This window comes from Meleagris gallopavo, chromosome 1 (genome assembly GCF_905368555.1).
Source record: "Meleagris gallopavo chromosome 1, MGAL_WU_HG_1.1, whole genome shotgun sequence".
NCBI classification, from domain to species: domain Eukaryota; kingdom Metazoa; phylum Chordata; class Aves; order Galliformes; family Phasianidae; genus Meleagris; species Meleagris gallopavo.
Window position 1 is genome coordinate 13,609,700 of NC_139404.1, and position 22,507 is coordinate 13,632,206.

The 22,507-nt window shown below is 40.8% G+C and overlaps 1 long non-coding RNA gene across 3 annotated transcripts in view; it reads right to left on the bottom strand.

Moving 5' to 3' along the window:
- LOC146545204 (uncharacterized) overlaps positions 1 to 17,286 on the bottom strand; it is a 35,701-nt gene extending 18,415 nt beyond the window's left edge. The window contains exons 1-3 of one of the 3 annotated variants that reach the window (XR_014881318.1): positions 17,077 to 17,286; positions 16,909 to 16,993; positions 1,810 to 1,849 (exon numbers count right to left, since the gene is read on the bottom strand). This is a non-coding gene — a long non-coding RNA (uncharacterized LOC146545204). Of the gene's footprint in view, positions 1 to 1,809; positions 1,850 to 13,963; positions 15,639 to 16,908; positions 16,994 to 17,076 lie in introns of those variants that run through there. The other 2 variants (XR_014881317.1, XR_014881315.1) reach the window with 2 other exon arrangements.
- Positions 17,287 to 22,507: the final 5,221 nt, after the last annotated feature.

Consider the following 22,507-nt stretch of genomic DNA (forward strand, 5'->3'; position numbering starts at 1 on the left):
GCCTGCCCAGCTAGCACATCACAAACACTGGGATAGCTGCAGGAGAAGCTCAGATCTTCACACAGATGGCGACTGACTTCAGCAAAAAAAGGTCAGCATTGCAATACGTAAAGCCTAGGAGAAAAGAACAGCTGCATTTATTGAGGGGGGGCCCAGTGAAGAACAGGCGACATTAAAACTATTAAGATATGAGTTAGTGGGCATAGGAAGAGAATTGGAAGTACTTGGGATTTGTGATGGCAAGTAGAGAGGTGTAACTACAGCAAATGCAAAAAAGAGCCAACGTTACTACAGTGCCAAGAAATCTGTGATATGGGATTACATAAACATAAAATCAAAATTTTACATGTCTTCTCTTTAATCTGTGCAGCACTCTGAGATGTGTAACAGTGCTTAATTATTTACTTTGCATTTTTTTTTTTAATCTCTCCTTAATCAAACTGGTATCATTATAGCACATCTTATATGCTATATATTTACATAGAAATGTAAAGAATAGACTGGTATTGTAACTATACTTGTAAATCTTAGAAAAATGCTACTGATGTCATCACTGTAAAAGAAAAGATAATTCTTTTTTTTCCCAACCTTGAAATACACTACATGTTCTCTACAATATTTCTAAGATCTCTCTTTTCTGGCATAGATTTACTACTTCAGAATACAGTCAGAATTTCTATAACAAAGAAAGACCAGACCCTGCAAGCACTGTCAAAGCCTTTTCAATGATTTCAGCTAGAATTTCTATTCAATATGCAATGTTACACAGTTTTGTCCACTTACATATTAAAAAAGCTCCTTCAGTGAGCACAAGTATAAGGGTTCTTTTAGGAAGAAATGACAGCTTTCTAATGAAATGCTGAATAAACATTTAAACAAAGCCAAAAGCTGCTCTGCAAACTACCAACACTGCAGACACTACTTCAAAAAGATTCAACCTGAAGAGACTTTTACAAAGACAAGTAGCAAGTGAGAAGTTTCTTGTTATTTAATACTGCTGTTCTCAGCACTGAGATCGTTTAACAAAATGCTCAGAAAACAGTTAAAGGCCATACAGGTTTTCTGTAAAAAACAAAGTATTTGAATTTTAACTCCAAGCCAATCCCCTTAACATTTTGCAAATAGAAAGAGCTGCTTTCTCCAAATGTACTGCTGTCACAGTAGAAGAGCTACTTGCAAGCATCCCCTCAGACATGCAGATCTAAGCTCCATCTTTTGAATTCCAAAGTCATCCATTTTTGTGGAAAAAGATACAAAATGTGATTTAATCGAGGCATCACCAGGTTAGCACTAAGTTTGTGCCTTGTCACTTCCTGGCTGCTGCTAGTAAGCATGAATTCAGTATATTTGCATTGAAGTTACCTGAACAAAGAGCAATAGTTACTCCTCTCTACAGACCACACAAAGCAAGCCAGTGTAGCCCAGTAAACATGGTGCTACCTTGGCTTCTAACTGGCCATGGGCTTTGTGGTCAGGTTCTAACACAGGCACTGGGATTTACCAAGCTTTGCCTCACTTGTCTCAGCCTGCCTGAAGATTTGCTTTCAGTATTTAACAGCAACAGTCTACTGATCGAATGACTACCACTTGCTAAACACAGCTGTAGCTTAGCTTTCTATAACTATCTGTTGCAACAACTATTGCGTATATCTGTAACTAACATAGCAATAAATATTAGTTATTCTGTGTTAAATGAACTACTTGATATGCTGGAATAAAAAGCAGTGTAAAGCAGTAAAGATGTGAAAAAGTGCAGAGGACGAGAACAGTCACAGGGTGATACAGAGGCCCAGAGCTACAGACAGCTCACCTGCGGTCAGCGACAGGTCCAAGGACTGCAGCCCAGGAGCTGGGTAAAGGGATAACAAGGATAACAAAGAATATAAACAATACACCACTATACAAAAATCTTCTTGCATTAACTGGGATTGTCATATGGATTAATAGGACAGCAAAGAAAGTGAACAACGCGGAATGCACTGCCAAACACACGAATACAACCAAGGCAGTTCTCAGAGTCAAGAGGAACAAACTGCCACCATCCTGACTCTGCAAACAGTGACCATTTCTTCTGTTCGTAACAAAACCTTGAACATAACAGGTTCAAGCAGCTTATTTGAAACTGAGATGCAACAAGGCAGTGAGAAGAGGTTCTCAAAGTTGGGAGAAAGGATAAAGATGGATGCACAAGTGCCTCTTTTCTTTGCGAAGACACAGGTCCAAGCTTCATTTCTACAATGCTGCAGCAATCAGTGGGTGAAGTCCACACTGCCAGTATGGGAGATGAACAGGGAAGAACTTCAGGCTGAGAAAGAACACAGCCGGCATATGGAAGCCCTAATGGATTCAATCTCTCACAGTCTCCATAAAGAAAAGAGTTCAGAATACAGTTCATTTATTGTCCTCTAAATAAAAGGTTAAACAATGTATTGCTAGGAATGGAATAGCTTTATATATATATATATATATATATATATAAAACATACATACATGTATATATATATATATATGTATATACATGTATATACTCACTGTATATGTCACTGAGACACGTCATCATTCACAATGCTTTTATTCTTGGTATAAATTTATTTTCAGCAAATCCAAGCTTTGCTGTTCTCCATCACTGCTGATAAAAACAGAAATTATCAGGAAATATGATGAAGGCGATTTTAAATCCTGATTTCTAATTCCATTCAATCTACAATAATTCACTTTGAAGGGAACCATTTAAGCAGAAACAAAGCAATTTGCTTCCTTATACTTGCCTACAACACTGCCATGCTTTGAGAAGTACAACTCAGGAAGCCAATCCACAAAGAAAGGCAATATTATTAAGCATAAAAAAAAAAAAAAGGATTTATTTATTTATTTATTTTTTACAGTTACTGGATTGCCAACCTCATCCCTGTTATTGGACTGTTACCTTCATAGAGGGGTGAGTTAAAACTATGCATAAAGATCCCCAAATGATGTTGCTTATATAAAGGCAATATTTTGTTTAAATATACATACATACACACTATTTATTATCTACACCAATCACCTACAAAATATGAAATACCATTTGTTTTTATTAAGATCATTTTTCTCAAAATGAAAATGTCAATTCCACATTACCAATTGTGGGAAAAAATTAAGGATACAAACACTGAGAAAAATCAAACCTTTTTTTTACCATTATGTGATGTTATTTTCAAACACATGCCTTATTACTGATATAAAATTCATGGCACCGAACTGAAATATTGCTGCAGAACAAGATTGGAATAGGAGCTTTGGGAAGCAGCCTCTCAGAACCAGCTATGAGCTCACCTTTCTGCTCCACAGCAATCACTGCAAAAATCAAACATGCCAGTTCCCAATGCTCCACCATGCAGCGTTCATACTAATTTAAGCCTTGTGCAGCTTCAGTTCAAGTTAATATCTCAGGCTGTGAACTCTAATAAGGAAGAAGCTGGCACAAATTCAGTTAATTGCCCTTGGATAGAACTATGTCTTAAAAACACTCTGAATAAATAAACAAGTCAGGCAAGTTCTCCACATTTTCTCCACTACATTCTGATACTGTGAGTGAAATATCAGACATACTATCTGTTTTGGTTCTGCTTTTTTTTTTTTAAACTATTTGCTAATTCTTGCAAGAAGTAGGCTCTAATCACTAAAACATTAACATACTTCAACTGTTTGGTTTGCTGTGTTGTAATGGATTCAGTTACAACATCAGAAGGTGCTTAATTTACATGTTTTCTATGATCAGACCACCATGCTAGCATTTAGCAAGCTGTCACAAAAAAATGATAAGTCAGAGAACTAACAAACACATTATGGTAAATTGGAACATGTAAGAACTATTACAAATGTAAGGCACTGTTTGGCTGGTTTTTGTTCCGTTTTGTTTTTTAGTCTTTTCTTAAACTACGCTGAATTCACCACCTCAACACTCACTCTCCTATTGTCTGTTATTTAAGTTGCAAGTGCTGGTGCTTTCAGTTTTCATTGTACCAAGTGCTTTATCACTACACTCTCCAGTTGCTTCAGGACTCCAAAACAACAGATTCTGCATGCCGTTGTTTCCAGCACTTATTTTCTTTGGCTCTCCTGCAACTGCAGTAGCTCAGGCACACATCTCTGGGCTCCCAGCTGATCTGAGGTCAGAGAAGCTGGCAGCAGACACAGACAAATTCCACACACAAACACCAGAATGAATCAGAAGGTTCAAGACTGCCTTGCAAGGGAAGTCAGCTGCATCTGGGGATTGAGACATTGAAACAGCAGCAAAAGAGAAGTAGCAGAGCCCACAGGTCAGCTGCGGGACTGCTGGCCATGCATCTTCATGGACTAGCATGAAGAGAAAACACTCCTAATTTACCAGAAAGAATGACAGATCTAAATTACCAACTGCTCCATTACATTCACCCAGTAGTGTCAACTCATCCTGAGTGTCTGACTTGACACCTTCAGCTAAATGGCTAAGCATCTCAAAACTAGGCTGAGCGCATCTGGTGCCCCTGACACTGTCCTGTACTCTTCTATAAAACACACTGAGATAGATAGAACTTTCCTTGAAAGGATATTTCAAATAAATCAAAGTGAAAACAAAGCATTTGCTCGAGACAAACATCCCTAAAAATAAATGCAGTCCACTGATCTTGTCCAGTTCTACTATCCAAATCATATTCTCTTCTAATCACCAGCGGTCTACAATGTGAATTCTACGTATCAGGCCTAACATGTGGAAAAAGCTATGACAAAAAGACAAGAGTCTAAGAGTAAAGTTCAATATTTTCCCCTCAATACACATATTGACCTGTAATTTATTGTAATGCTCTTTTCAACTGTGGCTACTAAAAGCAGGCTTTTTACCAGCCTGGGAAAGTGGAGGGCAAGGTTTGAGACACAAATGTCCCAGAGAAGGCAGGGGAAGGGAGTCTGGTATACTTCTAGTTTATCATGAGATCTTCACCCCTAAGATAAACATTCTCATTATACACAACAGGCATTTCTGGCCTCAAAAATAAGCATTAAAGAACATAGTTATTCTATTTCTCAATACAAATAACAGGAAAAATAATTTGATTTTCTACAATGCGTCTCACGCAGAATATGCAGGAATTTTACTACTTTTGCTTTAACATTCTAAGATAAACTAATCAACCCTCAAAAACTGTTTTTAGACAATTGAGGGAAATCAGGTCTACTGAATATATTAGCTTTTACCTACTTTATAGATGCTGGATTTACTAAACAGCAACACAACTTGGAATAGCAGTGAGAATGCAATACTTAAAAGCAATCATTCCATATTAAATATCAAAGTAGTTATCGAACAAGTATCTGGTGAATTAAAAATTTGGCAACCTCACATCTTAAGTCAGCTTGATATTCACACAGTGTTTTCACATCCAGCTTTGCTTAGAGCTTTGACTGTGACTTAACTCCCTCTTCCCAAGACTGCCAGTCCCTCATTAAAAAGTGACTCCATACAACACACAGTGCTGGAAGCATCTACCAGAACCGCTGTGTTATCTTCTCAAGACTGTTGACAGTGTGTGATTTATAAGCTGATACAGAGCAAGCGTTTCTGTGAAATACCAAGTATATGAGAATCTCTAATTTAAATTATAAAAAATAAGAAGCAAAGCTCTTAATCAAATTTTAGTTGAATGTTATTAAAGTCCAGGATCAGCATCATGAGATGCAGAAACCAACCTGTGCTGGAACGCCGTGCTGCTAATATACAAGACATGTAGCCCCAAGCAACAGGACAGAGGTGAAATGATTTTGGATACTCCTATCTGCAAAGATCATTCTTATTCTTTTGACCTAGATCTCATAACAGTATCACAAAGCTGCTGCTCCCTTTCAAGTTTCCCTGACACTGCTAAGATTTTTAAACCATTCCCATCTGGGAAGAGATTCTTGGATCTGTCTGTCATACTGTGCCATGTGGCACCACAAAAGGGAACCTGAAAGAAGAGTAAGTTTCTGATTCCCTCAGGACTCCCTGTTTCATAAAATGATGAATTACAACTGCTATGCTAAAAAGAAAAAAAAAAAAAAGACTTTAAGCATCTGAATACGTTCAGTCGTTACATGGCCACAACCAGACAGCAAAGTGATGCCTGAGTGTTAGAAAACTTAAAGAGCCTCCATTTTAACCACTTGTCCTCTGCCTCCATCAGTCTTTTGCTCTTGATTATTCAGGAGAAATGTAAAGCTATTGTCCTTCTCAGAGCCCAAAGCCCAACACAGCCTGTAATCCCGTGACTGACACTTGCACAAGGCAGGCTGAAGTAAGATTGAAATTCCTCAGGCATCTTAACTCCTGTTTCACAGGCGAGTGAATTACCAAGCCACTGTGTAACCATGAGAACCAGAGCTTTAAAACAGAGCTGTTCACAGCAACAGAGGCAAACACACTGACAGTTTGAAGCCCCAGCCTCACCTCAGCATCACACTCAGACCTGCAGATGGCATCGAAGTCTACGGGAAAAGGAGCATTTCCAGCACTCCCATTCCTTCAGCACGTTGTACTCCTTGGCTAAGGCATGACTGCAGCCCCTTCTTCTTTACCCTGAATTACTGGGGTTCACAAGTGCTCTTTTCAAATATATATCCTACTCATTCAATGCAGAATATGAGTTAGTAGTTAACTTCAGTTTCCCAACTTCTCCCTGCTTATGGGAACAGTACGTTAGGTAACTCCAGCCTTTTTGCATCTGGACTTAAAAGATACTGATCACAGGTGCTGTCAGATATTGCAAGTGATTTTCTGAGGAGGTCTTACAAATCAAAGAGCTGCCACACTAATTCAGATCAAATGTCCATCCAGGCCAGTATTATACCACTAGGTGCCAGAAACATAATCAGAGATAAGTACAGAAGTGGCTCTAAATTAGAAAAAACTTCCATGACTGCTTCAGCAAACACCTGCTGGGAAAGTCAGACTGCACCTCTACTACAATATATCTAAGAACTACTGATGGTTCTACAGTTCTGTCCTTTTAAACACATTACAACTTGGCCTCTACAGTATATGGCAAAGAGTCATTCTGCTGTTCATACTGCATTAAAAAAAAAAATAAAATCTTCGCGTGAAAGTCACTCTCCAGATATCACTGTTTTGTTACAAAAAATGACAAGCTATTTGTTATCCACATTCTATACCAGTTGTAGCTTTTCAGGCACAACCACAGGACATCCATCCCTTAACCATCTTTATGTATCTGAAAAGCACCAGTCATAAATGAAGCTGTCCAATCCCTTCTATCACTTTTGCTATCTCTACCTTTCAGCAATTTCGTGTTCTACTGCATCATTCTGGAGATGGTAAGATGAGAACCATGTGATTTAAGCATAAATATCAAGAACTATTTAAACTGTCACATAAATTGTTTAAAATTTATAATTAGCTCTCAAAAATAAAAATAGTTGTGCAAGAAATTGTGCAAATCTCTTCTACTCAGGGATTTTCTTACTTTGCATATTTAAATGGTTCCTAAATGCCTCCACCACTTTAGACTTTCATTGTTTTTAAATTAGCCTGCTCTTACATTAGTGCTTTTCAACAGTTGTATTTGCAACCAGATATTTTGCTCTATTAAATTTTCCCTTGCACAGTTGGTCAGAAGGATCCCTAACACAATACTTCTTCCAAGTAGCCATGGAATTTCAATCCATAAAGAACAACCATTTGAGGCAGCTCATGCTTAATGTGTTTCACTCTGTATTTAAGATAAAGCTCACTTCTACTTCAAGACTCTGCCACTGCTGCAAAGCTCGCTCCCTACAACATCACTTCCTGTTCATCACACCTCCAAGGCTGTGTATCACTAGCCCCTTTTCAAACAGAACTACAAGTTCATTTGTACTATTGTGTAATAGTTCCCTTTATTTGCCTTGTTTAAATATAATTGTCTTGCTGTGTACCTTCCTAACCTACCCCCTCAGCTGCACTTAACTGGCATCCTTTCAATCACTTTCTAAGTGGATCATAATTTCTTCAGGGATTCAGTTATTCAGAAATAAAACTTGCTGTCTTAAGGTAGTTCCAGAGCTCCCTTTGTGTTGTTCAACAGCACAAACCCAGCCTGCTTCATTGCCTGCAGCTCAGCAGGACAAACCCTGGCTGCAGCCTAAGCTTCTGAAGCTGCCTAAACGGAATTCAGAATTTTACACTGAATTTTTCACAGTTTAGGCGGGGAAGTCACAGAATCACAGAATGGCCTGGGTTGAAAAGGACCACAATGATCATCTAGTTTCAACCCCCCTGCTATGTGCAGGGTTGCCAACCACCAGAGCAGGCTGCCCAGAGCCACATCCAGCCTGGTCTTGAATGCCTCCAGGGATGGGGCATCCACAACCTCCTTGGGCAACCTGTTCCAGTGCCTCACCACCCTCTGTATGAAAAACTTCCTCCTAATATCTCACCTAAACCTCCCGTCTCAGTTTAAAACCATTCCCCCTTGTCCTACCACTATCCAGTCCTGAACCAAAAGCAGCTCTGTAGAGCAGATAGCTGCTTCTTCCTTACGCAGGAGGAAGGAGGCATCCTGTTCTGCTGACTGCATGCACTGCCCTGCAGACACAGCTCAGTTATGCATTTCCTCTTCTCACCACAACCTCCAAGGCAGCCAGTCACAGGGGCACCAGAGCCAAACATCTGCAAACTCAATGCAGCTACCTAGGAAACTCATCTCTTATTACTTCATACAAACCAATGCAGGTGTTCCAGACTGAGTAACATCACATATAGGTGACAACAGCAGGAGGGCAGTAAGTGGGGGAACAACAATCAAGTAGAGAAATAACTAGGGAGAAGGGGAAGAGAAAATAGAAGAAACAGATCAATGGAGAAAACAAACACTCCCCCAGAGAGAATTTTATTTAGAACCATGAATACAAGAACAGTATCATTATAGAACAGTTTCATAATTAGTAACAACTGAATTTAATATCAGAATTTAAGATAGAGATATTGTACCTGAACAGCTCTGACCTCTATCTCAGCAAAAAGCAACAGAAATATTAAATGTTTTTCCTCAGGGATAGGAAAATATAATTGACATTTAACTATGGAATTCTCACTTCCATTTTCAAAAACTGCAAACAAAGCATTGACAATAGCTGAAGGCAATTGAAGCCCTTGATTCTTTTAGCCTCCTACATTTGAATTATTGATTTGGAATTGACTAGCTTTAGAATTGAGAAAAAATAATAAGGCACCAACACTATCAAGAAACATTGTCTCACTGGAGTCAGTTCTGTGGTTTATCTTTAACCAACAAATCCAAGATAACATTCCTTTAGCATTAGCACCAAGAGACTCCCCAGAATATGACTTCATTACAGAGGATGCCAAGCAGAAGTTAAAAACACGCCAGCTGATTTGCTGAACAGAACTAATACACAGTATTAAAACATACACAGTTTTTATCACAGGATTGCCAAATACCCAGACTAACTTAAAAATGGTACACGATAACTCAAAAACGTTACTACATTGACAGAGGTTCACTTTGAAATTTACTTGACCATCTTTTCAGCCCAAAACTTACTCACAATGTCTTCTGTTAAAAACCTTTTTCTATGGTTAACTTCCTCTTTAACAGATATAGAAAGCTGCAATTACTCTCCCTCGTGTGTGTTTTACTACATTATGTTTATCTTTCCAGCCAGTTCTCCACATACATGATCAGGAAACCATCCAAACAATAGTTTCTAACAACGGAGCTCATCCTGAAGGGTGTGTTACTGATGTACAGAAGGGGGCACAGGAGGAAGAATACTACCTGACCGCTCTGCTTACAACATGACAGCTGAATTAAAAGGGAGAAATAAGAAAGCAAAGATGAGAGTCATAAAGACAAAAGTACAGACAGAAAAACCAGAAAGCTGGGATTATCACTTCAAATATAGGAAAGCCAATGGCATTTTAAAGATATGAACACTGTGAAGTGGAAAGACAGGTGTAAAGACAATTTTTTTGCTTCAAATCTTTTTTTTTTTCCTTTTTTTAACTGCCTAACAAAAAAGGGCCCCAACACCAAATTCTCCACAGTGAAACAGAATCATTTATTGCTTATTATAATGCAGGCTATATTACAAAAGTATGAGTTGGACAGAATTACAACTATATCCGTTAAGAAAATGAAGTGATTATGAATCCAACTGCTATAGATCTGTTTTTATTATTAACCATCCTATCCCTTTCCTCTTCCTGTACAGGACTGAGATCACCTCACCTGCTTTCATTAGATATTGGCATAACTTGGGGTACTAGCCTTCTGAATCTTTCCTAGTCCTCTTTAAAAGCAACTAAAAATGAACACAGCCTTCTCTGACAGTCTTCAGCAATCCATTCCAAGACCAAAAACAAACAAACACCAACAAAATAACAAACAAACAAAAAAAAACATGGCACACTGTTGGTACAGTTCTTAAATTCTGAATCTAAATTATCATCTTGGTTTTATATCACACCATCCAAGACAGAACACTACCACCCTGAGAACCATACAGAGCCAAAACCAATTTTCATTAACCATCCCTCTTCAGCAGCATTTCTCTCAATACAGTTCAACACGTCAGGATGTAAAAGTCTGTCTCAAACTCGTGTTAGAAGTACACTATGCACTGAAGATTTTTCAGGAACCTACAGCTGTATGCACTGCTTAAGAAAAGCATAAAATCGTATTTCAGATCCTTCCATGGGGGATGACACTTCTATCAGCAGAAGGGATTCACTGTTTTATTTCTGAATTTGAGAAAGCTTTAAAGCACTACAAACACTGTGAGGTATGACACAGAAGTGATCTTCAAGAGAAAAGCTTCCTTGTGAGAGCTTTTTTGGGGCAGGCCTGTGTCAACAAGCACAAAGGGACACCTGACAATATGTTTTAAGTCACCGTTTACACTCACAGCCCCTGAACACATTACAACTGAGAAATAGATACAAGACTCCCTCCAACTCTGAGAACGTACAGTCATTCTCATACAGGAATCCTCAGAGGCATACAAGGAGTCTTGGGTCAGCTAACAGAACCCATCCAGCAAACGAACACCTACATGCATGGAAACTATCTGATGGATGATACTCTTAAGAGAAACAACTTAGTTGTCACAGCGATGATTTTACCCAAGCATAACAAACATTTGAGGAAGCATTAAAACTTTTGTAACTTCCTGACACCAACTGTCTAGTCTTCCTCACCCATATCTTGACCCAGGCTTCCTTCAAAGAAGGACTAAAATAGTTTTAAGGTTCTATACACATTATTCTGTACACGTGTTTGTGCATACACACAAATTCCATATATCAGATTACTTTAAGATCTAGTAGTATTTTCTAGTAATATACTCACTTCCAAGGCGAAGCAGGAAAAGGAAGCTAGGTAAGTTTTACAGCTCACTGTCCTCCTCCACAGCCAGAGACCAAAGAAAAACAGTTTTCAATAGATTTACATAGATTTACTCTTTTACTGCAGACCCTATGAAGGCAAATAGACCAGCATGCAGCAAATACACTCCAAGCACAGGAATGGGTACAAGCAGCATACATAGTTTGCACTGTTGCCTCATGGTTCATTAGTTAAGACTGCTTCTAGCTTGCTCCCTGAAAACACAATACTAAAGATAGCAACCCCTGAAAAACATTAATGAAATTTAGAACAAAAATCAGCTTTAAATACAAAATCCTTAAGAATAAATTAATAATGCAAATGTCGTGTCTGCTCCTCAGCAGGACCAGCACTTCTCCTCTATATGAGGAAACTGAGATCATTTGATCTGATGCAATGATTTCATTTAGCGTTTTCACTGTCTCACATTTCTACTTTAATGGAATATTGCTAGACACATACACTTTTACTATACTTTCTATTGCAGAAAATGCCTGAGAATTAATATTAACTGAGAAACATCTTGCTGTACGACAGCAGCAAAAGAGCTGCATATCTAGCACACCTGTGAGAACAGATTTCTTACCAAGTTTTACTTCTGTCCTATGTCAAGATAATCTATGGCCACCAAAAAGAACATTTCTCCCCTTCCCACAAAATAAATTGTTAAAATGACCAAACTGGATGTTTAAGACACCATCAAGAAGCCAAGCAACAGGAGTGAATTCTTACACACCAACACGAAGGAATTTAAGTTATCCAAAACTAAATAATGCACTATCATATTATTTTTGTCAAACCAAATTAAATTTATGATACAATCTGACATTCTCATTCATTCAATAAAAACTACCACATAGATCTTCAAACCTTAGTTTAAAAATAGAAGCCAATAACTTCCAGGGTATATTCATCTTAATAACAAAAGGAAGACTTTCTATTTCAAAACCCACATCCAGGACTTGCCCATAAAATTTATTACCATCCTACTCTATAGTTACTATAAGTAGAAGTTAAACAAAACAAAAACGAGCTGCAGAAGGAGTGGCCCTGTCCTTTGTTATGAAATTACACTCTAACCACTCATCTCAATACAATCAAAACAGAAAATGCAGTCACTTTCCTTTCCCAACTAAGGCACTTTTGTTTAAGAGGTTTGTGCTGAGCTACACTCTTTTTATTCAATAGAAATTGTTATTTCATCAAATGTAATTATTATAAATGAGATTAAAGTTTCAGTTTCTACACTCATTGCTTAATCAAAAAGGCATGAATCTTGACATCTGTAAGATAATGGATGTGCTGAGGCTTATATGACAATAACTACTTCTAGTGCCCAACTCTGCAAATGGATCTTTTGAGCATATGAGAAACTCTGGAGTCGTTTCCATTTCAGAAATCAAATTTATTAGAGATGTTTGATGTTTTCTGTGTACGTTACACCAGGAGTTCAAAAATGAATGAACTTATCTAGTCTAGTAATACACACGGGCTACTTTACATCAAAACCTACTTTAGATTCCATTGGATTTCACAAAAAGTCTGCTGTCTGCTCTGTTATCACTTTACAAAGGTGAACATTAGACTGACTCAGCTACTCATGTTCAAACACACCACATCTTCTACTTAAGTTTCTATAATCAATCTATGAAACTATTCTTTAAAAAAATTGTTAGTATTATAGCTAGCTAACTAAAATCAACTTCATTTCTTTCTGCCAGATCTTTCTGAATGCTGCTCTTTAAGAAAGTACAGTGTTAAATACCCAAAGCCTACATATGCTAAGTGGACAAGTAACGATGACCGACTGACAGCTGCAGCCCTGTGGTACGGGTAACTTAATGAAATCTTATGAAAATTTGATAGAAACAGGAAGGTTAAGTTCCAATTAAAGTATTTTTAGCAAGAAGTTATCAAGAAAGGAAACAAGAGTTGCAATCCTATCAACTTGACATTTTGAATAAACCCCTAAAACCAACATTGAGCAGACGTCTTAAATTTATCCACCCTGGGATAGGGTGTGTATTTAGGATACCCACATACTACAGCTTCAGACTACTGGTAGTCAAAAATGAACAAACAAATGAAAATTTCACATAATATACATATATTGAGACATACTTCTACTCTTACAAAAAAGCAGATGAAAACAGACAGTTTTCATAAGCTCAAAAAGCAAAAAAATAATTAAAGTCACTGTAATACTGTGCAAAGGGATTAAAAAAAAATACATTAGCAGTTCTTACGCAATACATGCAAGTCCATCTATTATTATCAAAGTCAAGAGCTAGCCATTATTTCTAAATAATAAGATATTATTCTTTTACAGTAGTCTGGATGACTGAATGAGAAGTAAGGCCATAGAACCATACAAAATCCCAAGTTGGAAGGGAAGCTCTAAGATTGAGTCCAGCTCCAGAACCGCCCAAAATTCAAACCCTATGTCTGAGAGCGGTGCCCAAACACTCCTTGAACTCCAACAGCTCAGCGCCGTGCCCACTGCTCTGGGCAGCCCGTTTCGTGCCCACCGCCCTCTGGTGCAGACCTTTCCCTAACCCCTTTTCCCGCCCCTCCCCTGACACAGCTCCATGCCGTTCCCTCGGGGCCTGTCGCTGTCACACAGAACAGAGCTCAGCGCTGCCCCTCCGCTCCCTGTGAGGAGCTGCAGCCGCCATCAGGCCTCCCCTCAGCTCCTCTGCTCTGGGCTGAGCAAACACAGGGACCTCAGCCGCTCCTCACACCTTGCCCTCAGACCCTTCCCCATCTTCATATCCCTCCTTTGGACGCTATCTGATAACTTTATGTCCCTCTGATGTTGTGGCACCCACACTGAACCCAGTGCAGGAGGTGAAGCTGCACAGCACGGAGCAGAGCAGGACAAGCCCTCCCCTCACCTGCTGGCAGTGCTGGCCTGCTGCACCACAGCGTATCATCGGCCTTTTGGGCTGCCATGGCGCACTTCTGGCTCATACTCAACTTGCCATCAGCCAGAACCCACAGATTGCTTTCCACAGGGCTACTCTTCTGCCTCTCATCTCCCGGTCAATACAGAGAGCCAGGGGCGCTCCATCCCACATGCAGAACGCAGTACTTGCTCTTGTTAAGCTTCAGGTGGTTGGTGATTCCTCAGGTCTGTAATTTGTAATTTCTGCTACTATGCATAGTTTTAGATATAGACTTGATTCAAGACAAATTTCTCTTCATAATACAACTCATTCACCTTCTACTCTCACTTTTTCCACTATTACAAAAGCAGTCTGGGTTCACCACCAGCTATCACTGACTTAGGGGTCAATACTGAGCAATCCCAGGACTGATTACACAGCCCTCCAAAGCAATCAAGGTCATAATAGACAAAAGGCCGTTCAGCATCAAAGAGCACTGCAATTTTTTTTTTCCTTCTTGTACCATCATCCTAATACCATTCAAACAAAAGCCTGCAAGTAAGTTACAATGCGATGTAGCTCCCCTTGCCAATTCTAGAGGAGGAATCCTGCAGCTCCTTTGAAGCACATTGTTACCAGCAACAATGGAAGCTGCTCTATAAAGCCCCAACCCAGCAGAGAAGGGCATGCCTAAGAACTACAGTTTAAAAAAAAAAAAAAAAAAAAAAAAAAAAAAAAAAAAAAAAACTGCTTTTGGTTTGAAACTGAGTAATTCATAATTTCATAATTATGTAATTTGCTACTAGGAACTTGTTACAGAATTTCCACCCCCAAAACAACATTTTCATTTGCAGCTCCAATGCATGTGATGTGTATCAGATAACTGCAGCTCAAGCACACCAGTATGTGCAGCAGCAGTTGGATTTAAAGCAAGGCTAAGAACTGAACAAACCTGACATTTCTGTCAACATTTGTTTTCTCACTTTACCTTGGGATCCTAAACTACTGCACCGTATATAAGACTAGAATTCTCACATTTCCCAAGAAGCATAGAACAGAGTAGGTCTCAATAGTAGAAGAGCAGTTTGAAGAAGAAAAACATAGCAGAAAAGAAGCAACGGCTCCACTGTCTACCACAGCAAAACCACCGTTTCCCGAGGCAACTGAGCAGACTGGGACACCGCATCTGGAATTGCCGACTCAGGATGGCAGCCCGCCAGCAACCGGCTGTGCTCCCTGATGAAGCAGCAGCCAGTTTCTTCCAACTAAAAAAGCACCAGTTCTGCTTACTAACGTGGCTGTGAAAGCAAACTTTTGACAAACTCATTCAGCAAGACATCCCAAGGCAGCCCTGGATTAAAAAAAAAGAAGAAAAAAAAAAGTACTAAGTGCAATCATCTAACTTGAACAAAAATTAATAATCTTGTGGTTAAGACTCATCTAAAAGCTGCAAACACAATTCCAAACCTACAGTTCCTATAAAATAGGAGATATTTGTGTTTTCAAAGCGGAAAAACAAATGCACATAATGTTACAAACCAACATTCCAAAAGGTGTTGGGAAACAACAGAACCAACCCCATCACAACATGCCTCCTGTCCACAAGGTTTACTTTCATTGCAGCAATTCCAGCTTCACACAGCTGAAAGCAAAATGTGGCTTCTGTCCACATCTGTAGACAGAAAAAGTACCAGCAGAACAGGATGTAGGTGAAAGATAACCATTAGAGACCAACGATCACTGTAATGGAATTCCATCCTACAGGGGTTTTACTCATCTCAAAGGGAGATAAAAAGCCTACTCAGCATTTCTAAGCAAACAAACACCGGGATCAGAAGTAACTTATTATTTCCTTCACAGAAATAAAAAAGGAAAGGCGCTCCCCTCTGAATTAAGTACTGCACCACATGGCCACATCTTTACCCCATCGCACACACATGCCCACCCATCACAGCCAGCTCCCCGGTTCTGAGAGGTGCACGAACACCAGGACCTCCATGAAACAAAAGCAAAGTCAAGAGATGAAGTCGCACATATTGGGTCACTAATAGGGCCTCATTGAACAAAGTACAACTAAACTAGAGAAAGAAGCATGTGATCCTATGGGGAGCAGATACAAACTAGAGAAAAGTGCAGTAGCATCCTGGGCAGTGGAGCAGTACAGAGATGTGGGAGTGTTCCTGAATATATGGTAAAAGCCCTATCAGAGAACGAGAAAAGGTGGAGGATGACAGGAATGTGAACACGGAGACAAGAGAAGAAACACAAACTTGTGCCAGTTTCTGCGGGACCAACGGGGTCTGAAGACGCCCCGCTTCCAGGGCAGGACGCGCCCGCAGGCAGCAATAGCCCCGCGGTACCGGCACGGCGGGCCGACCGCAGCCGGACAGCACGGCCAGCCGAGAGACTGACAGCGGAGCGCCGAGCGTGCCGTGCGGGGCAGCGCCGTGCGGGGCAGCGCCGTGCGGGGCAGCGCCGTGCGGATGCCGAGCCCTGAGCCAGGCACGGTCCCGAGCGGTGCGGGCGGGACGTTACGGAGCGGAAAGCGGAGCGGGAGGGGCACGGGGAGCAACTCGGGGGAGGGAGGATCCGTCCCGGCGGCCCGGGCGCTCCGTACTCACTTTTTGTGGGGCGGCGGGTGTTTGTCCCTCCTGCCGCCCGCCGCGGGCTGCTTCGGCCGCCGCCTGCGAGCCTGCAGGGCCAACACTGCCGGGAGAAGAACAACCGAAGTTAGTGTTAGGATGGTCGCACAGCCCCCGGCTGCCAGCCCCCGCTTCCCGTCGCGGTACCTTTCCGTGAGTTCATCGAGCCTCACGCTCCCGCCGGGCCCGTGCCGGCACCGCTTCCGACTCGCCCAGCCCAGCCGTGCCCGACCCTGCCCCGCCCCGCCTTCTCGCTTGCCGCGCCGCGTCCGCGCTCCGAGCACCGGCCGGCAGCAGCGACACCCCCGCTGCACGCCGCCGCACAGCGCGCAGGCGCGGCGCTGTTGGCGAAGCCGCGGCCGGAAAGGCGGGGGCGGGGCGGGGCGACGGCAGGTGGCGAAGCGCACCTGAGGGGCTGTGAAGGGGAAAGTGCGTGGTGTGTTGCCGGTGTGTTGCCCCGGCTGTCCTAGTAGATGGACCGGCCCCGCGCCGGGAACCGTTGGGCTTCGCGTAACTTGTTTTGTGTGTACTTCAGTGCGCTGTTCTGGGGGATGGTGGCCCCGCGCGGCCTCCCAGTCCCGTTCTGTACCGGCCCCGAAGCACGCCGGAAGGGTAGGAATTGCTCCATATCGCAGCAGGCCTGGGGTCGTTCTGACTCCCTTCCAGGGGCCCGCTGGGGTGGCCGTGCGGCCGCTCTGTCAGTTTGGTGAGCGGCTGCTGGGCGTTCCTCCCGCTCCCCGCGGCGCCTCCGGCAGTGCCCGCTGTGGCAGCGCAGCGAGGCGCCGTGCCCGGTGTCCGCCCGCCCCCAATAGCCGCCCGAAGCTAGGTCGGCTTTGGCTTATGGTGAGACTGGGGTCAAGTGCCAGAAGCAATTAACCTCATGGCAAATCCAGGGAAGTTAGGTGTCCTTCGTTCTGATTCTAAGTTATTTGTCACGAGCGACAGCCCTGCAGTTGTATTCCTTCCTGCAGACCACGACAGCAATACAGTATCGAGGTGCCGACGATGCCAGGTTCCTCTCAGATCTGACCTGATGAAAACTGGCACTTATTTCTGCGGTGCTCAATTTTTGACAATTGTTGTAACTTTGAAATTTGGCATAGTCATAATTTCTAATGATGCTTGATGCAGAGTATGATCTGGGTCACACTGAAAGCTCCAGTCTGAGCGTAAGGCTGGTGCATCTTCTTGCTTACCTTCACTTGGGACTGGAATTCAAAGCCATAATAACGAAAGCTAACAGTGAGCAGTCACTAAATTTCAAGAGAGCTGCCTCCCTAAATGGCAAAACAATCCACAAAGATGAAGATCTAAAAAGAACTGTAGTCAAGGTCTTGTGAGAGTGAAGGGAAGCAGTAATCAGGCATCTTAAGTAATTGGATCATAGAGATTTCAACTAGACAGAAAATCGAATGGTTAGTTCAGTGCAGGAATGGGACAGGAAGAGAAATACAGAGCTAGACAACCCAGAGAGGGCAGACCACAATATATAATGCTTTTTTTGTCTGGCTAGAGAGCCCAGTGAACAGAAAACAATAGGACCATGAAGTCCTAATCTTCAGCTCTCCGCTGCCAACATGAGGCACCACAGCTGCATTTCTAAATTAAAAAAAAATAATCTGTTTTCCATCCTCCATCATAAAGAAAGACAAAAAATATATTCCAACATAATATACTAGTTGGGTACCGTGCACTGTTTGTACATTACACATCTCCTTTTCTGTGGTCAGTCTTTTAGTGATAGGTCAGTGTGATGATAAAGCAACTGAAGACTATACTGAAATTTTGAAGTCTTCCTACTCAAAAAGTATAGATGCATGAAAATTAATAGTAGTTGAATGTTAGAAAGAAGGTTATATATATACCCTTTGTTTCTATGCTAATTTTAACTCCACTGGTTCAGCACTGGTTTGTGTGAATGCTTGTGCCTGTATAGACGATGGTAGAAACAAGTAGGTGATGATGGAGAAAATGGTGAGACTGGTTTTATTATTTTCAGCAAATGTGGCTTAAAGTCATTTCTTAGATTTAGCTGTAAAGCAGAAATCGTATTAGGGTCTCAATCTTTTTCTCATCTACTCATGTACAATTCTGTTTACCTCAGTAGGAGATTTGTTCGTAGAACTGATTGGAAAATTGGGTCTTAGATAACTACAGTGTGCTCTGCTTACATCAGCAGGGTTAAAAATTCACCAAATCTGGAGTCGGGAAGGAATTTCCCTCATGAACATAATGTCAGCAACATAATCAGGGCTTGGGAACAATCTGTTAGCACACAGAGAAGGGATTATGGTAGGACCAGGTGGGTGTATTCCACACAGTCAATCTCTTTCTATTCAATAGGCACATATTTTATGATTGTATTCTTACTGATTTTTGTTGTGATTTTTTTTTTTTCCTGAAAAGCCACTCAGATAATGCTCAGGCAGGAATGCAGAAATCCACTGAGACTCTGTATGTATATATTGAGAGGATTACCATGTGCAATTAACTAAATTGGAGAGTAAACTCAGTGGAAGATAGATGTATTTAAGAAAAACAGAACAGTATTCCTCAGACTCTTGAGAATGTACCTCCCTGACAACCCACGCTGTAAGCAGAAAATTGCAGAAAGAATTCAAGACGTTACAAGTGGATCTACACTGAGTTATGTTTATTTGAATCCATTAATTCTGTGATTTTCTCCATCCTTATCTCAATATGCGTCTTATTGTATGTATCTTACCTGTTTCAAAAATAAATGATGAATCAAGAGAGAATACAGACTAAAAAGGAAAATAGTGCATTTATAAAATCAATAAACAACATAAAGAACAGTGACCTAGGGCAGAATGCCATTGTTTCTGGCTGTCTCTCTTTGAACACAATACTGGAACAGGTGTTTGTTCTATTACAAGGATTACCGTGGACCTCATGCACAGTGGGAAAGGGCAAGATGAGATTTAGGTGATACTACCTACCCAGAAAGGAAGAACAACAGATTTACGTGTTCTTAGGTGCAAGTATGGGGGAGGGAATTGGAAGGGGAAGAAAAAATATTAAATTATGGAATGGTGTTTTTACCTCTTTTTAATGTCATTTGCATCAGACATCTGATACCCCACAGATGTTTGGTTTGTTTCCTTTTCATTCAGCTTTGAAATATCCCTCTTACACAAAAAGACATGTACTTCTCAGATATGAATGGAACGCATTTGTGCAGAATAGTAATGATCCTGAAAACATGATAGTCTGCTTTCTGAGAATAATTCAAAACTCTTCCTTCAACAGAAGGATGTTGAAAGCTTTTGCCCTGATTACTGTACCAGTTCTTTTCAGCATTACTTTTCCCAGTGTGTCCTAGCATGCTGTCTGAATTGCACTTCCTCAGAAATCAGGATATTAACTAATTGTATGCTGCTTTTACACAAAATGGATAAGAAATAACATGTAAGGCAAACAGAGAAAAAAAAAAAAAAAGATGCATGGTGGGAAAAGAGCACTGTAGAGATAGGAAATTCCCAGTTAAATGAGAGTTCTTATTAACATGCAAGTCCAGCCTTCTCATCCTCTCGCCTTTCATGTTTGTCTCTTGTTCCTACAGTTCCCACCCCCATTCCACATTTCTGTAAGTGTGATGCACTTGTGTGTGCATACTAACAATGAGTCTGTCCTTTTGTTCACTTCAAGAATTTTCTGGCTGCCAATGTGCTCTTTTTCTTTTTTTCCCCCCTCTAGGATGCAGATAAAGAGAACATTTCTTAACTTGGTTTTGAGCAACACAGAAAACAAGTTTATAGGTAAGAAGTATTCACCAACAGTAACTAGTAAGCTGTGTTTGCTTTTAAAGACTGTTGGCTCATCACAGCTTGAAAATAACTTCAATTAACAGGAGCAATGAACACATTAAACAAGAAAAGCAGGATTGTTATCTTTGTACTGTAACTGGATAAAAATATAGCAGGAAGCAAGAGTTGGAATTTCTAGAAAAAAAGCAAGAGGTCAGAAATTCCTGAATTTACATTCCTGGCTCATTGACTGATTCATCATGCTCTCCCTAAAGCAAATTACAAGACTCACTTGACTGATTTTCTTCACCTGTAAAATGGTAGAGTGTATGCCAGTTGCAGAGTTAACACTGGTAGAGAATTCTTGTTTATCAAGTATATTGGGATTATTAATGAAAGAAGAAAAATAAGTTCAAAGCAGACCAGTTTAACACCAATTTGACATCAAATTGCAGACTTACCTACACCCAGAAATAGCTGTTTCAACCCAGATACGTATTGTACTAGTGTAAAATAGGGCATGAACTGGCATGACTTAGCTCAGACCTGAAATAGGATTAAAATAGATTGTAGCAATATTTTTATGATAATATCTATTCTAGGTTTAGTCAATCTAGTGTTGAAATACTCATATTTCTGGGATGACTCACTGAGTCCTTTCTTCTTTCATTACTTAAAGCAGGTTCCCAAACACCCTTTCAGTTACATTTCTTCCGTTTGCTGCCTTAACTTTCTTCATTAGTGCCCAATCCTCCTGGTTACCAACTCTTTACCCAGCTTGCTCTTCCCATCTCAACCTCCCTCATTTTCTCGCTCCAATTTCTTGACTTTTTTTTTTCCCTGTTTAAATCAGATGGTTTCTTCTTTCATGCTGATTAAATGTCAGCAAGGGATGAGAGGATCACTGAAAGATTAGTGACTGCTCTCAGCTTCCTTACCAAACACAACATAAGCAATTATAGGGAAGGTTCTTCAACAGTGTAGTTTGGGTTCATGCCTACTATTTCTCTCTGAATGGCATCTACGCAGTCTAGTCATGCATGAGAGATTTATCTGAGCATGGAATACTCTGAAGTCTCACATGTCTCTATCAAACACATGAAATGCCATTCTATAAAGTCTTATAATTTTGACAATTTTCAGATTTTCATGGGTCTTGCAAAGCCATATCTTTGATACTAAGGCTTCTTTTTAAGAAATCTCAGCTCCCTACTCAAATGTAGGGACTGTCAACCAGCAAGATGAGAATCATTACATGTTAGTTGCAGGGATTACCCAGTTTCCTTGCACTTGGCTTGGACTACACAAACAATAGTCACAATGAAAACAGGGGACAAACTGTGAGCTCAGTATAAGAGGAAGCAACTGACTCATTTTTGTTGAAGAGTAAAGACTCTTTCTTCCCCACAACCTCTTCTGTACTTTTTCTTGATATGTTTTCACAGCCTTCAAAAAAAATCAGACACCAGATGACTAGTAGGATGGTACCATGTTGTGTCAGTAGTGTCCCAGATGTCTCTTCAAAACATCCTTAGTGTGACATAGCTACAATGCCCTTGCCAGCACCTTTCTGGGAGATGAATAACCATTGCCTTGCTGTGCTGCATCTCAGGAAGGACAGGACTCCTTCTGAAATGAACTTCTATCAGTGGAATTGCCAATAAAGAAGCACTAGTCAAGCTGGTTTGTCTGGATATAGGTTGAGAACTTTATCTAGATGGCACAGTATGCTTGCCCTGTTTTGTAGGAAGCAACTGTTTGGTAAAAAATGTCTCTGTTACACAGGCAACGTGCATTAATAGCTACAGTTA